Source organism: Dipteris shenzhenensis, chromosome 12 (genome assembly GCF_047967505.1).
Source record: "Dipteris shenzhenensis isolate YYH24624 ecotype China chromosome 12, Dip_SZ_1.0, whole genome shotgun sequence".
Lineage (NCBI taxonomy): Eukaryota > Viridiplantae > Streptophyta > Polypodiopsida > Gleicheniales > Dipteridaceae > Dipteris > Dipteris shenzhenensis.
The window spans coordinates 13361428-13376507 of record NC_141607.1 but is presented as its reverse complement, the minus strand read 5'-3'; the positions used below and the strand labels follow the sequence as shown (position 1 = coordinate 13376507).

Here is a 15080-nt window from a genome sequence, read left to right as displayed (position 1 = left end):
AGCACATCCAGAGCTTGTCAAGAGAAAACGCACCAGATCCAGGGCCTGTTGCAGATTGCGATTTCTGCCAGGGGTGCCTGCTACAAATTGCAATACAGTTTCCAGGTCCTCTGGGCTGTGCCAGGTGACTGCGTCTTGTTTTGGTACTATTTTCAGGTATTTCCAGGCTCCTACAGGATATGTTTTCCAGAGTTTCCAGGTTGTCCAAGCTGTGCAGGGAAATTGTGATTCTATTTCTGGGCTGTCCAGGCTGTGCAGGGAAATTGTGATTCTATTTCTGGGCTATCGAGGCTGTGCAAGGAAATTGAGATTCAGTTTCTGGGCTGTCCAGGAAGATTGCGATTTGATTCTGGTGGCTCCGAGCTGTGCCAGCTGACTTTGGCAAGTTTCCAGGCGTGGGTGTTCACTTCTAAGCCGTGTTTGGGGCTGTGCCAGAGGAGATTCAGCATATCTCCGTAGGATCTTGGGTTTTCTAGCCAAGGTGACCTTTCTTCTGTGCATTCCAAGTAGAAGAAGGCTTGTCTTTGCCTGCTTTTGCCTTTCCCAGATTGGTTGCTAGCTAGTTATTGCGTCTGGGTTCCTTTCCTCGCAAAGAAGGGTTGATTTATGCTGTTGGGCAGTGGCCAAGGAGGCTATAGATTGAGGCAAACTGCTGGGAAGTGTTTGGTTGTTTGATTGCACCATAGTTCAACTGTTGAGGGCTTTGTCTTGCAGTTGTTCAGCCGTGTTTGGCTGGTTGGGCACTTGGATGTGCAATTGCAGGAGTGGTTCAGACAGTGGATGCTTATTGGGGTCTCTATTGCATGCTTTGGTTGGCTGAGGATACAGGAGTGTCTAGTGATTAGATGTCGTTCACCATTTGAAGTTGAGCAGGGAATTACAAGGTGGGTTGGACGGGAAGTCTAAGGGCATTGGTTTGCCTGTGGAGCAGCTTCCCGAAGACCTTTGTAATCAACCGCTTGGCTTTAAATGAATGTTAATTAAATACTATAAAAGGGGAGCCAACGTTTGGGGCCAATCCGTGTCTTTGTTTCTGAGTAGGAGAGCTCTAGCTCCCCTATGATTTGTGATGTGGTGCATATTTGGTTGTCTATCTACTGTGTATGATCTAATTAAGTGGATCCTACCACCCTTTACGTTGTTGAGGCTGGTTTCACATAGTCTCCAGCCCAATCTGAATCACTGTAAGCATGCATCTGCAAGTCACCCCCCCTGGGAAACATCAAGCCATAAGACTTTGTGCCTTGTAAATAACGGAAGATGCGTTTTACAGCCTGCCAATGTGTTGTTTTTGGGCTGTGCATATATCTGCTCACTTGAGATACTGCATACTAAATATCGGGCCGTGTATTACACAAGTAGATGAGACATCCAACAACCTAGCTGTAAAGTGTGACATCCACTGATTCACCTGCATCATATATAGTAAGTTTCAGCCCCGGCTCCATGGGAGTGGCTATAGGCTTACAATCATGCATGTTGAACCTATCTAAGAGCTTCTGCACATACTTGGATTGAGACGTAATGATGCCACGCTTGTCTTGTATAAACTGGATCCCCAAATAAACATTTAACATGCCCAAATCTGTCATGTCATGTCACGAGGACGTGAAAAGTGATGTAAAGTATCTTTGTAACTCAACCAATGCTTAACCCGCGGTGAACCATGGTTAAGTGTTGTAATGGTTTGGCCGTGAGGGACTGGCTAGAGGAAGTGCACACTTCCTAGAAGTTCCTAAGGGCAAAGTCTAATAATCATGCTTGCTGAGATTGATGGCTATAGCAACAATTGCACTGAAGGTGTCCTTCACCCAACACTACGAGGGCCCACCTCTGTAGGAAGATGGTGATAGTCCCGGCCACGGAACCACTGAAACCGGCCTTCGATAAACAAAAGGGCAGTGATCTTCTTCTACTCGGTCATAAACTTCATAAATAGCCACAATGCAAGCTTTAGTCACTTAAATCACTTAGCACAACTTAGAAACAAGCTTCAACAACAACAAAGGTGAGGCTAGAATGCCCCTGCTCAGTGAAAATAATACACAGTGCACCCACTGGCCCCAAATGCCTTGGCGTCCCTTACGGTATTTATTTAATGCTTCTGAATGGAAATGCTTTACAACAAGGGTTCAACCTTGCACTGTTCCTCTCTGCAAATCCTCTACTTGTCTTCAAGGCATCTAATCCCAGTGCACCACTAAAATTCCCACTGGCAAGACATACTCATGCATTCACTTCTGATCTGACACAACTTAGAGGCATTCAGGCATCCAAACCACTGGCAAACTGAGCTCAAGGAAGCCTCAAGGCTATCACATGCATCCACACCGTCCTTAGGCCTTCCACAGGATCACCCTTGCCTTTGGGTGCTTCCTAGAACCTGTTGGAGTCCTGAAAGGATTGCACACAACACACATGCACTGCAAAAAGCTGCAAAGCAAGAAAGAACAAGGAAAAACCGAACCTCAAACCAACTCCTGCTGACTGTGGCAGAGGGGCGAGCTCCTTCCTTGCACCTATCCTCTATCCAAGCTTCCCGCAGGATGCACATGTCTTCCAGCAATCAGGAGAAGAGAGAAATGAAGGTAGAGAGCGGAGGGTGAACAAGAAAGAGCTGTAGAGGAAAGATGGTTCACAGATCTGCCCTGAAATGATTGCCTCGAGATCTGTGCCTGAGTTCTCCTAAGAGAAGGTGCCAAAAGCAACAAGGAAAGTTCCTCCAGCAGCTTGCACTGGTCCAAAACAGCTCCAGAAGCCACCACGCAGCCAAAAACATGTGCACAAAGGTCCAGCACAGCAAAAGACAACTCCAGGCACCTGCTGGAGGCAGCTGAACATGTCTGTACGGATTCCGTACAGTCATACGGACGTCCGTACAGTCCGTACGAAAATTTTCTAAAAGTCCAAAAAATGAGTTCTGGCACTTCCTAGAAGTGCGTACTAGCCTTGGAACAGTCAAAACACTGTTACAACGGCTGAAAACAGGCTTGAAACAGCTCAAACAGCTCAAAAACTGCACAAGAACAACTGAAAACGTCCAACACCTCTGGGAGAGTGAGGGGAGAGAGATGGAAGGTGGGGGAAGGGCATGCATACACATCCTTGACAAATGGCACCTCCTCCTTGCCATTTGCCCCTTCATTAAAGTCCTAACCCCCATACCAAGGACAACGTTGGTTGTCCTTGGGCCCATTTTTTAGACCCCTCTTTTAAAGCCTTTGCCTTGCCCCTAGGACCTAGTAGTGCACCTAGACTTTGTCCTTAGGAACTTCTAGGAAGTGTGCACTTCCTCTAGCCAGTCCCTCACGGCCAAACCATTACAACACTTAACCATGGTTCACCCCGAGTTAAGCGTTGGTTGAGTTACGAAGATACTTTACATGACTTTTCACGTCCTCGTGACATGTCAAATCCAGCTTTCTACTCAACTTTAAAATCTGCAATTATTTCCTCATTTGACCCTGTGAGTAGCATGTCATCTACATAAAGAATGATGACCAAAATATTCCCCCCATCCTTCTTGCTGTAGAGGGTGCTTTCCGTGGGACAATTATGTAACCCCTTACTTACCAAGAATGCATCAATCTTGCCATACTATGCACGTGGGGCTTGTTTCAGCCATATAAAGCTTTGTTAAGCTTGCAAGCCTGAAGTGCATTGCCAAAAAGTTAAAATCCATGAGGTTGTTTGACATAAACCTTTTCTTGCAAGTCCCCATTAAGAAAAGCTGTTTTTATGTTCAACTGATGGACATTCCAAACAAAATTTGCAGCCATGGCAATAACTGATGGTATGGTGGTCATCCGGGATGTAGGAGCAAAAGTCTCCTCATAATCTATGTCCTTGCGTTGTACCTGTCAATGGACCCATCTAGCTTCCTTTTCACCTACAAAACCCACTTGGTACCAATGGCATGCTTACCTCGTGGCAAATCCACAACATCCCAAGTCTAATTTTTCTCACTGAACTGCAATTCATAGTGCATGGCATGCATCCAATGCACATTATTCCTTGCTTCTTCAAATGAGTCAGATTCTTCTTCATCAAGAAGAGTACATGCATAAGCTGTCTCAACTGAAAGAGCCCCCCCTACGTGCCTTACTGCACTATGAGTCCTGCCAGGCAATGGGGCCTCAAGCATACTCTCCCTGAGAGTTTGTAGCAACCAATTCGGGACTGTTTCGGCTGTGCATATTTCTTGAATCTCTTGCCTCACAACTTCATCCACACCCTATCGAGATACATCAACCTGTGCCTGAATCTGGGCATGTGGATCAGGAGAAGGTTGCTGTAAATTCTGATTTTCAGCATGAACCTCAGCTGGGAAACGATGCTATAGGAAGCATCCCCTCAAAAACATCATCTGAAGAAGCTGGAATATTAAATTCAGCATGTGTATGTGCTGAATTCTCTGAAAATATAACATCTCTACTCACAAAAATCTTGCAAGAAGTAGGATTGTAGAGACGATAGCCTTTGCTTTGTGCACTATACCCAACAAAACTGCATTTAAGTGCCTTATCTGACAACTTGTGTCGAAACTCCACAGGCACATGGGCATATGCAACACAACCAAAAACTCTGAAGTGATCCACTTAAGGCTTTCTCCCATGCCATGTCTCATAGAGAGTGATTGTCCTCAAAGCCTTTGTGGAAGACAGAAAGGCATAGTGCTCTTCCACAAAGTTGGTTGTAACATCTCCCCCAACATGTGAATGAGGAGCTGATGCATCTAACACAACCATACTTGAATCCCTTCTCTTTTCTTTAGCTATGCGCTTCTTGCATTCACCAATATAATGACCTAGCTTCTTGCAGTAGTGACAAATGCCCTTCTTTCTAGGCTTATCTGCATCACCCTTAGCCTTATAAGAGGGCTATCATGAATCATCTTTATGCTGATGTGCGGCCTGATTGGCATGTTGCTTTTGCTGCCCTTTCCCCTTGGGCTTGAACTTCGAAAGCATGGCATGCTCGCCAGCCCGTGTTGCCATATTTCTTCGTGTCTGCTCCCTTTGCAACAGAAGTCCTACCAACTCGTGAAAAGAGAGAGGATTGCTGCCCCCCCTCAATGACAAATTCAGCGAGGTGTGGAAACCGAGAGAGGACTCAGGAAGATCCAGGAAGGGATTTTACTTGGTCTGTTTGCTGTACTTTTGAGATTATTTGGTGAAAATGGCTCAGAACAACCCCAATGAGGTGTTCGGAGTACTCACACAGGAGGATAAGTTGGATGGCACCAACTACTCCTTGTGGAGTTTCATGGTTCGCAATATCTTGGTTGGCAGGTGAAACCGGCCTTCAGTTTCCTGAAGGGTAGTAGACCATAACTTGCATTGCATATTCATTATTCACAACCTCATTGCATCATTTCCAACCACTTAACTTAAACAATACCACTTAGAAACAACTGGAGAAATAACTGGATGGAGGCTAGAGTGCCCCTGCTCAATGAAATCAAGTACAAGACACCACACTGGCCCCAAACACTTGGCGCCCCTTCCAGTATTTATTTATTTCTTTAGGAATGAAATTGGTACATACAACAAGCGCTCTCCCTTGTGCTCTGCCCCATGGGCAATTCCACTGTCCAAGCCAAAACCTTGGCTATAGCTTGCATTCCATCCTAGTGCACACACTAGTACCCAAGTGCCAAGGCAAAGCTAAGGCATGCACCATTTGTCCATGACCAACTGTAAACGTATCCAAGCATTCCACGAAGACTGTAACCAACTGTTAATGACCAGGCATCCAGACACTTCCCAAAAATCTCCAAATGCAATCACATGGAAAGGATAGCGACAAGAGAACTCAAACCAGCTTCAACTGACTTCAATCCAGCTCCGAAACACCTCCAGAAGCAACACATCCAGCGTTGAGGCTAGCAGGAGTAACAGGCAGCTAGGAGAGGGGAAGGAAGAGGGGGATTACGAGCTGGAATCAGAGAGAGAGAAACAGCAAGAGGATCACGGGCAAGAGAGGAAAGCGATCAGCCAACAACCTACCTTGGGATGTGTGCAAGGAATCGTACGATCAACCGCACAACAGCCCGTACAATCTGAAAATCCGTCCGTGGAGAAAGGGATGGAGGGAGGGAGAGGGACAGGGGGGGGAAGGAGGGAGGGGGAGAGAGAGAGAGAGAGAGAGAGAGAGAGAGGTGTGATTGGGTTGAAAAGGTTAAGGAGTCTATGTAGGCTCGGCTAGCCTATAATGGCTTGCTAACGTGCAAGACAACAAATAGAGATGAATGTGATTGTTCCGGCTAGCAATAGCTATATATTAGCAAAACATGGAGAATTAGATTAAGGGACACATATTGAAAGGCAAGGTAGGTTAAGTCAAAGAAGGCTAATCGAGACCATAGTTAATCATTTTCATGATAGAGGGATAGACATGTCCAACAAACACCAAAGACAACACATTGTGAAGGGTAGAATGCTTCAAGAAACGGTCCAATAAAAGAGCCATAAATGCTAGAGATCCAATGTGAAAATTCCTTGAAAAGAACGGATATTTGTTAAGAAAACCTAAATTTGATTCCTGAGATCCCCACCTTGAGACCTAGCGGAGTGGGTGTTGAGCCCGTCACAAACGGGTCATTCTCACTCCCATGTCTTCACAATTGTCATGATCCCCTATGATGCATGCACTGCAAAAACAAGAAAGTTTTCTCCTTTTAATCAGTTGGTTGTTTGAAAAGCCCCATATGCTATGCAGACCACGAACTCTAATTTTCTCGCAATTGTGCCGGCTTCTCCTTTGCACTTCATCCACTTTCACTTCATGGAACACTCTGTGTACTATAATATTCTTAAGGCTTTGTTTGCCGTATGTTGAATACGTGCTTGTGGAGAGATCAGCTGTAAGCCATGTTACAGCATCATGGGCATCATTGAGTTTTTCTTGAGGGCATGCTAATTGGTGTTCACCCTTGCCATGGCTAAACTCAAAGAAATTCCACATCATGTCTAGACCAGTCAAGGATTTGAACCTTGAGATGAAGTAGAATCCACGTGTGGATTTAAATTGAGAGGCAACACCATCTAATGTTGTTCTATATTTTTTGCATCGTGATTTTCCTTTTTCAGCCATTCCCAATGCAGTAGAAAAGCATGCTGCATAAATAGGGTGTCATGTTTCCTATCATCTGAAATGTAGAAATGGTACGTGCGTTGCACTAGCGTGGACTCCTATGAGTCAGCCAAGCAGATTGGCATCACGCGTGGAAGAATCAAGCAAATGACTTTACGTGATATGCACAAGAATTGTTATCTACTTGTTGTACCAGTGAGCACTTTGTATCTCATCTTGTTCTTAAAAAGAATAATTTTCTGCAAAATCTATGACAAATACAATAGTGTCACAGGGAAAATTGGAAAGGCACGTCCTGAACTGCTTATCTTGCCAGCTGGCCGTGAAATTGTGAAGCACATATTTTGGGATGGATTGAACCATGTGACCTACAAGCTCCCTTGGCTGGGTGCTTGACATTTTCAAATCTCCTCCATTTTAGAGCAACATGGTTATCCTCCCTCGTTTCATTTGGACACACATTGAATGTCTTCTTCTTCAGCTTCAAACTACAATGCTTGCATGTGCCACAAATGCATTCAATCCTGTGCCACTCACGGTCTCCCTTCGGGCAAACCACTGGCTCCCACAGAGACCTTAGGCTACAAAACCTACCCTTCCTTGCAATACATGATGAGGATCCAGGTGGCCTACAGACTGCGCATTCATTAAGGAGGCATGGGCATTGATCCCCATGGAGAAATGCTCCAACATGACCAGATCTCAAGTCATTCATAGCTTGTCGGTCTAGGTCAAAGTTTATGTGTGTTTTGCAATAACAAACATTCATGTCTTTGAGTTTCCTGACGTACCAGCGCTTACAATGCTCAAAGCTCCTCTGCCCAATAGAAATGTTTGGATTTTGATCCATAAACTTGAGATACAACAATAGCCAAAGGTTGTACAGTAGTAGCAAGTGCTACGTACAACGTGCAATTATGGCCTTGGGATTCGTGCAACTCGAAAACAGTCGTGCAGCCTGCGTTGAATCATCAGTAAAGCAAGAAAAACAGCCCCGTACTGCAATTAACCTAAAAAATACGTGCCAAAATGATCCGTACATCTGCACTTATGCCCCATACAGTCCGTATGGGGCCCTTAATGAAGCGCATGCAGTCCGTACAGTCATACGGGCTGGAAATGCGTGAAACTCCAAGAAATGCGAGCGGGGGAGCTTTTGAAAACGTGCCAAACCTTTTTCCTTCTAAAACGCAGGAAGGACATCTCGTAACGTTGAGGAGAGAAGTAAGGAAATGAGAGGTGATAGGTAGTGCATGAGGGAATGCCACGTGGCCCCCTCATTAAAGCTCTAACCCTTGCAAACCAATGGAACATTGGCTTGCCCCTCACATTAAAATCCTAACCCCTTCTAACCAATGAAACATTGGTTTTCTTGGGCCTAACTTTAAGACCTCTCTAAACCTTGCCTTGCCCCTAGCAAGTAGGCCTAGTGTGTGCACCTAGGGACTTCTGGGAAGTGTCTCTTTCCCTAGGCTAGCCCCCTAAGTCAAAGTTAGTCACGGTTCATAACTTCACATCCCCGTGACAGCAGGCATCTTTGGGATTACGTCAATGGAGATGAAGCAAGACTAGATACAACGGCTACATCTGTCACTCCTACAGCTGGAGGCAGGGGTGGAAGTACAAAAGCAGCACAAGTACTCCAGGAGCTCCCACAGCAGAGCAGAAAAGATGGGACTCTAGAGATGCACATGCTCTTTCAATAATTTCTCTTTCCGTCAAGAGGTTCATTCTACCTCATATTTGGTCATGCAAGACATCTATGGCAGCTTGGGAGATACTAGAGAGTATGTTTGCAGCATGAAATGATGCCAGAGTTTCCTTTCTGTAACGACAACTTTCCCATACGCATATGGATGCGGGAGATTCCATGAATTCTCACCTCACAAAACTTCAGGACTTGAGAGAACAATTGCTGAATATTGATGAAGTCATTCCGGATTCAGAGATGATCACCACCACTGTGAACTCTCTTCCTGAGTCCAATCTCCGTTACCACACCTCGCTAAATTTGTCATTGGGGGGGGGGGGCAGCAATCCTCTCTCTTTTCACGAGTTGGTAGGACTTCTGTTGCAGGAGGAACAGACTCGCAGAAATATGGCAACACAGGCTGGCGAGCATACCATGCTCTCCAAGTTCAAGCCCAAGGGTAAAGGGCAGCAAAAGCCACATGCCAATCAGCCCACGAATCAGCATAAATATACCTTTGTAAGACTAGAATAAGTCCAATCATACAAATTTAGAATTTTTTGTTGTTCTAAAGATCAAAAATCTACACAGAAAATAAAAGAGAAAATGAAAGAGAAGAAAAAAAGAGGTAAACAAAAACTTTTATGAAAAACAAAAGGAAGACATACTTAGCAAGCAAAGCAACACTTATGTCGTCATCAGTGCCCATACATAAGCAGCTATATTGAGTTTCTAAAGACCCACGGAGTCTCTTGGGCAAACCCAGTGCTTACTAAAATACATCAAATAAACAAAAGAGAAAGAAAACAAGAAATAAAGAAGAAAGAAAGTAGGTGACTAAGCAATAATAAACAAGCAAGTCACAAATCAGCATAAAGTTGATTCAAGACAGCCCTCTAAGGGTAATACAAAAAAGCAGAAAAAGGAGGACACCTGTCATTATTGCAAGAAGCCAGGACATTATATTGGAGAATGCAAGAAGCGCATAGCCAAAGAGAAGAAAAGGGATTCCCGTATGGCTGTGTTAGAGGGATCAGCTCCACATTCTCATGATGGGGGAGATGTTGCAGCCAACTTTGTGGAAGAGCACTATGCCTTTCTAACTTGCACTTCAAATTTTTCAGTGGGTAGTTCAGATGCTACAGCCACTAATGATGATGACCCATATGCTTTCTTTACTTGCAGTTGTGATCCTTTAAAGGATGCATGCTCTCTTAGTGTCGATGAGACACTTCATACTTGGTATTTTGACAGTGGTGCTTCAAAGCACATCACTTCCGAGAAGAGTCTGTCTGTATCTCTGCATCCTCCTGTGCGAATAATTCTTCTTATTCAGTGTGTGGAGTGGGAGACATTATTCTCACATCTACTGATGGCACAGATTTCAGAATTTCAGACGCTCTCTATGTGCCATGGATAAAGAAGAATTTGGTTTCAGTGTCCTCTCTCAATAGAGGAGGATTTCAGGTTTTTTTTTATGATGACAAGTGCACAGTCACAGACAAAGAGAATGACTATGCTTTGATGTTGTCTGGCACTTTGTATCGGGGTCTTTTTCAGCTTGATCTATATGAAAAAAGATCCGATCTTGCATTATCAGTTGGCACTCCCACCGCTGCGATGCAGAATGCGGAGTTATGGCATGCCAGGTATGGGCACATGAGCTATGGCAGGTTAATGACACTTTAGAGGCATGATATGGTTGATTCATTGCCTCCTTTGGAGTCGCCTCCTCCTCATGCATGTCAAGGTTGCATCCTTGGCAAGATGCATAGACTTCCCTTCAAGGACGGTGCAGTGAAAGCTACAAGGAAATTACAGCTTATTCACAGTGATGTCTGCGGTCCCATGAGGACACCTGCTTTTGGGGGTTACCTCTATTTTGTTACATTCATAGATGACTTCACCAACTACACTTGGGTCTATGGTCTCAAGGCAAGATCCGAAGTGTTTATGCATTTCAAACACTTTGTGGCTATGATTGAGAATGAGTCAGGACTCAAGGTGCAGACACTTCACACAGATCGAGAGGGAGAGTATATGTCTCATGAGTTTGAGGCATTTTTGAAGGAGAAAGGCGTGATTCTTCTCTGAGTCTCCTTTAGGGTTGAGATGGCATTTTCAGCCTCCGCCTTGGATCTCTATTAGCTCATTTTGAGCTGTTTTTTTCCTCATGCATTGCATGATGTACTCCCGCATTTGAGCTTGCTCTCACGGTTTTCTTTCATACTTAATGAAGTAATTTTCTTTTCTTTTTTTTTTTGGGGGGGGGGGGGGGGGGGGGGGGGGGGGAGGGAGATATACACTAGTTTATTACAGAATGCCTTACTTGTCAAAAGGTCAAATACAATAGACCAAAGGCACCATGCCTACTAATGCCTTTTCATGAGATTCGGGCACCATGGAAAAGTATAGCAATGGACTTCATTTTTTATTTTCCACGATCAAAGTCAAGGAATGACAAGATATGGACTATCGTTGATAGTGTTAGAAACATGGTGGATGGAGAGACAGAGAGAGAGAGAGAGAGAGAGAGAGAGAGAGAGAGAGAGAGAAGGTTAGGGTATGAGGAAATGATGCTCAAATGAAGACATGACAAAGGCTCTCATTCATTCATCAAGTGTATCATGACAAGTGAAGTACAAGCCTAGTACATATGGAATAAGTCCCATGATGACACGTGGCACTCACACATGATTCACACACATAGACTAGTACTAGATCACCTAGTACTACACACCAAGACTTAACATACCAACACACTCTTTGACTATATCAACACCCCCCTGCAGAGCAAAGAGTGTGAGACCCAACACGCAAAGAGTAGATCGATCCCCCTCCATCGCAATACTGCAAAGAGCAAGTCCAACTATCCAACACCTCCCGTGTGATAGTGACTTCTCAATCAGCTTGCGACCGGCAAGGGCAAACCATCACTCGTCATCCCCCCCTTACTCTGAACTGGGTGGACAATACCATCAACCAAAGTGAAACACAATACAATCATTTTTTGGGGGACAACCCAGGGCAGAGTACCTCTTATTGACTCCAAATACATTCAATTTAGAGGAACTCCTCAAGGCTGAGAACCTTTATTTGACTCAACACAAACACACATAGAACTAAGCATCATCTACCACCTCAGAGAGGGATAGATCATGTAACATAGCAGATAGAGCCTACTCCTCACGTCCAGTAGATGTAGCACAAATATTCTTTGTCAAGAGGTCAAGAGGATGAAGCAATTTGTTGACCAACCTCACACCAAGATACGCCAATTCTTTGTCATGCTGCTTATCCCTAGATGCAAGGGGTGCTAATGAATCTTCACCACTATGACAAGGCTCCATAGTGTCAAATTGAGGTAGCAAAGGCAGCAAGCTGAAATAGATAACCAGCCAATAAAGGAGCTTGCCTAGGGCTCTGAAATGAACCAACAGCTTGAGAAATGCTTGAATAAATGTGTCCAACAGTCTGAAGTGTAAGAATGAGCGAATAGAAGCTGAAGCAGATCCAAATTCCTCAAGAAGGTAGCTGGAGGAGTGCCAAATGCAGCAACATATCTCGAAATGTGAGAAGCGCTTCAGTAGATCAGCTCCAAAATGATCAAGCAACTCTCTAGAGGGTTCCAAAATGTTGCAGCAGGTCACTACTTCCAAAAACGGCTGTTCTGCAAGAGCTGAAAGCTAGAAACAGCCCCGAAAATGCGTCTGGAAGAGGCGGTTCTGCAGCAGCAATCTCTAAATGGTGCGAAAATGCAAGAGCAGCTCCAAAACAGCTCAAAAGACCGCGAAAATATGCAACCAATGCCTACAGATGGTCGGCTTCGGCTGTAGCAGCCTACAAACCCTAAAAACGAGGATGAAACAACTCCGAATCAGCTTGTACGCAGGCACTTTTTGCACACGAGCTAGCCAGCAGGCTGTGGAGAGGCTAGACGGGCAGAAATGGGCACAGATATATACAAAACAGAGGCGAAATGGAGGGAGCAATGAAGGCAGCTGAGCAAAAACCCTAAAAGGGTAGAAAGCAGCTGAAAGGAGGCGAAAAATGGCTGAATCTGAGGCGGCTGCAAGCGAAAGGGCTGAAGCAGAATTAGGGTTTCGGATTAGGGTTAGGACTAGGATGATGGCATGGCAGGTATGGAAGGTGGCAGAATTAGGGTTTCGGATTAGGGTTAGGACTAGGATGATGGCATGGCAGGTATGGAAGGTGGCTCTGATACCATGTTAGAAACATGGTGGAGGGAGAGAGAGAGAGAGAGAGAGAGAGAGAGAAGGTTAGGGTGTGAGGAAATGATGCTCAAATGAAGACATGACAAAGGCTCTCATTCATTCATAAAGTGTATCATGACAAGTGAAGTACAAGCCTTTATATAGGCTACTCACACAAACTCTAGCACCTATTGCATATGGGATAAGTCCCATGATGACACGCGGCACTCACACATGACTCACACACACAGACTAGTACTAGATCACCTAGTACTACACCCCAACACACTCTTTGACTATGATATCTCCAACAGATAGATTCAACAAACAAGCCATTTCATTCCAGTACGCAAAACCATAAAAGCAGATCGTATGGCCAAGGTTTTTATGGCACATATCTTTAAGCACCATGGTATGCCAAGTCCATTGTCAGTGACCGACACCCCAGAATGATTAAGCCTATTCTGGAGGGCCTTATTTGATAATATGGGAACAAATCTAAATTTTTATTCTTCTTTCCATCCCTAGACAGATGGTCGAAGTGAAGTAGCAAATTCAACAGTGTTAGATCTTTTGAAATGCAACGTGGTTGACCAAAAATCAAACGAGGTAGCATACAGACTGGAGTTGCCAAAGCATTGGAAGATTAACAATGGCTTTCATGTGAGTCTTCTAAAGAAATATCAAGGGCCGAAGCCTACAGAACCTTTTTAATGGAAGATCCACCAGAAGTGGGTGAGCTAGAGGAGGTCCTTCAACCAGAGCAGATCGTGTACTTTATTGTACGCAAAGGTCCTCAAGACAAGGAATTTTACAGGTACCTTGTAAAATTCAAAACTTATTCGGCATTGAATGCCAAGTGGATGGATGAAGACCTGTTGTCTAACTATCCACAAGATTTGGATATTTACAAAGAAGCTTTTTAGTTCAGGTCAACTGATTAGAAGCCGAGGGTATGTCACCGAGCTATACATATTACAAGCAAAGTTTTATTTGATCATCGTTAAAGAGTTTGTTATTTATTTTGACTATGGTCAAAGAGTTTTTTGGTCAAAGTCTTGACTTCGATCAAAGACACTTGACCTCGGTCAAGAAGACGTGATCTCGGTCAGGGAGACTTGGCTTAGGCCAAGATGGTGGACTTCAGTCAACCAAGACATTTCAGCCTCAGTTCGAGAGACTTGGCCATAATTAAGATGCCTTGACGGTGGGTCAAAGCGACTAATTATGATCAAGGGGTTGACCTTGGTCAACCAGAGATTAATGTATGATATGTGTGCACATGTGTTTAGTGGGGATTCCCACAATGACTAGGAGTAGTGTAGAGTTTTGTTTTGCATGCAAGCGCTAACAGTTAATGGGTGCCATGGTGGTGGACTTCATTAATTTGTTGCAAGTACCAAGAGGGGTAAAATGCCCTATTTCTAAGGGAAGCTAAGGCTGCCTACAAGGGGAGTCTACATCAGCATGTGACCCTCAATTTAGAAACCTCCACAGCTGCCAACCACTTTGGCATGTAAACTAGAGATTAGTTATGAATTGACGTTTGGCTCTTGGTCTCCCTTTGTAATCTGAATTCTACGTTGGAAGCTCTCAGCTCTCAAGCTGCTTGTAATCTGGATTTTCTGTTTTGAATAAAGACCTTACAGGGGCGTCCAGAATGTTGGTTATGGGCCCTAGTGCTATGCAAAGAGAGAGAAAGAGAGCGAGGAGAGAGAGCACGCTTAAAGGATTGCAACGCTGCCCGTTCTTATTTACTCATAGTTACATCGAGAGTTCCCCGCCTAGTTTCATTTTGGACATGTTGTACCTATCAACGTACGTTCATTGGTATGCTACCATGAAATCCCAAAAGCAATCACTCTATACAACATGTAACATAGTAGGTCCGTTAATGGAAGAAGATTCTTTAATTTTGGGGACTTACCGGTCATTTACCGACTTAAAAGGCTTAAAAACATACTTACCTAATATAATTGTGGCATGTACATGTATGGACGGCACTTTTAAATTCAAATTACATCATGTGTACGTATGAAAGAGGCGGAAAAAAATATGAAAATGAAAAAAAATTAATATAG

The 15080-nt window shown here is 44.3% G+C and overlaps 1 protein-coding gene across 1 annotated transcript in view; it reads right to left on the bottom strand.

The window, feature by feature from the left end:
* Positions 1-15080, bottom strand: part of LOC147895838 (sister chromatid cohesion protein PDS5 homolog A-like) — a 130480-nt gene that overhangs the window by 38648 nt on the left and 76752 nt on the right. The window lies entirely within an intron of this gene.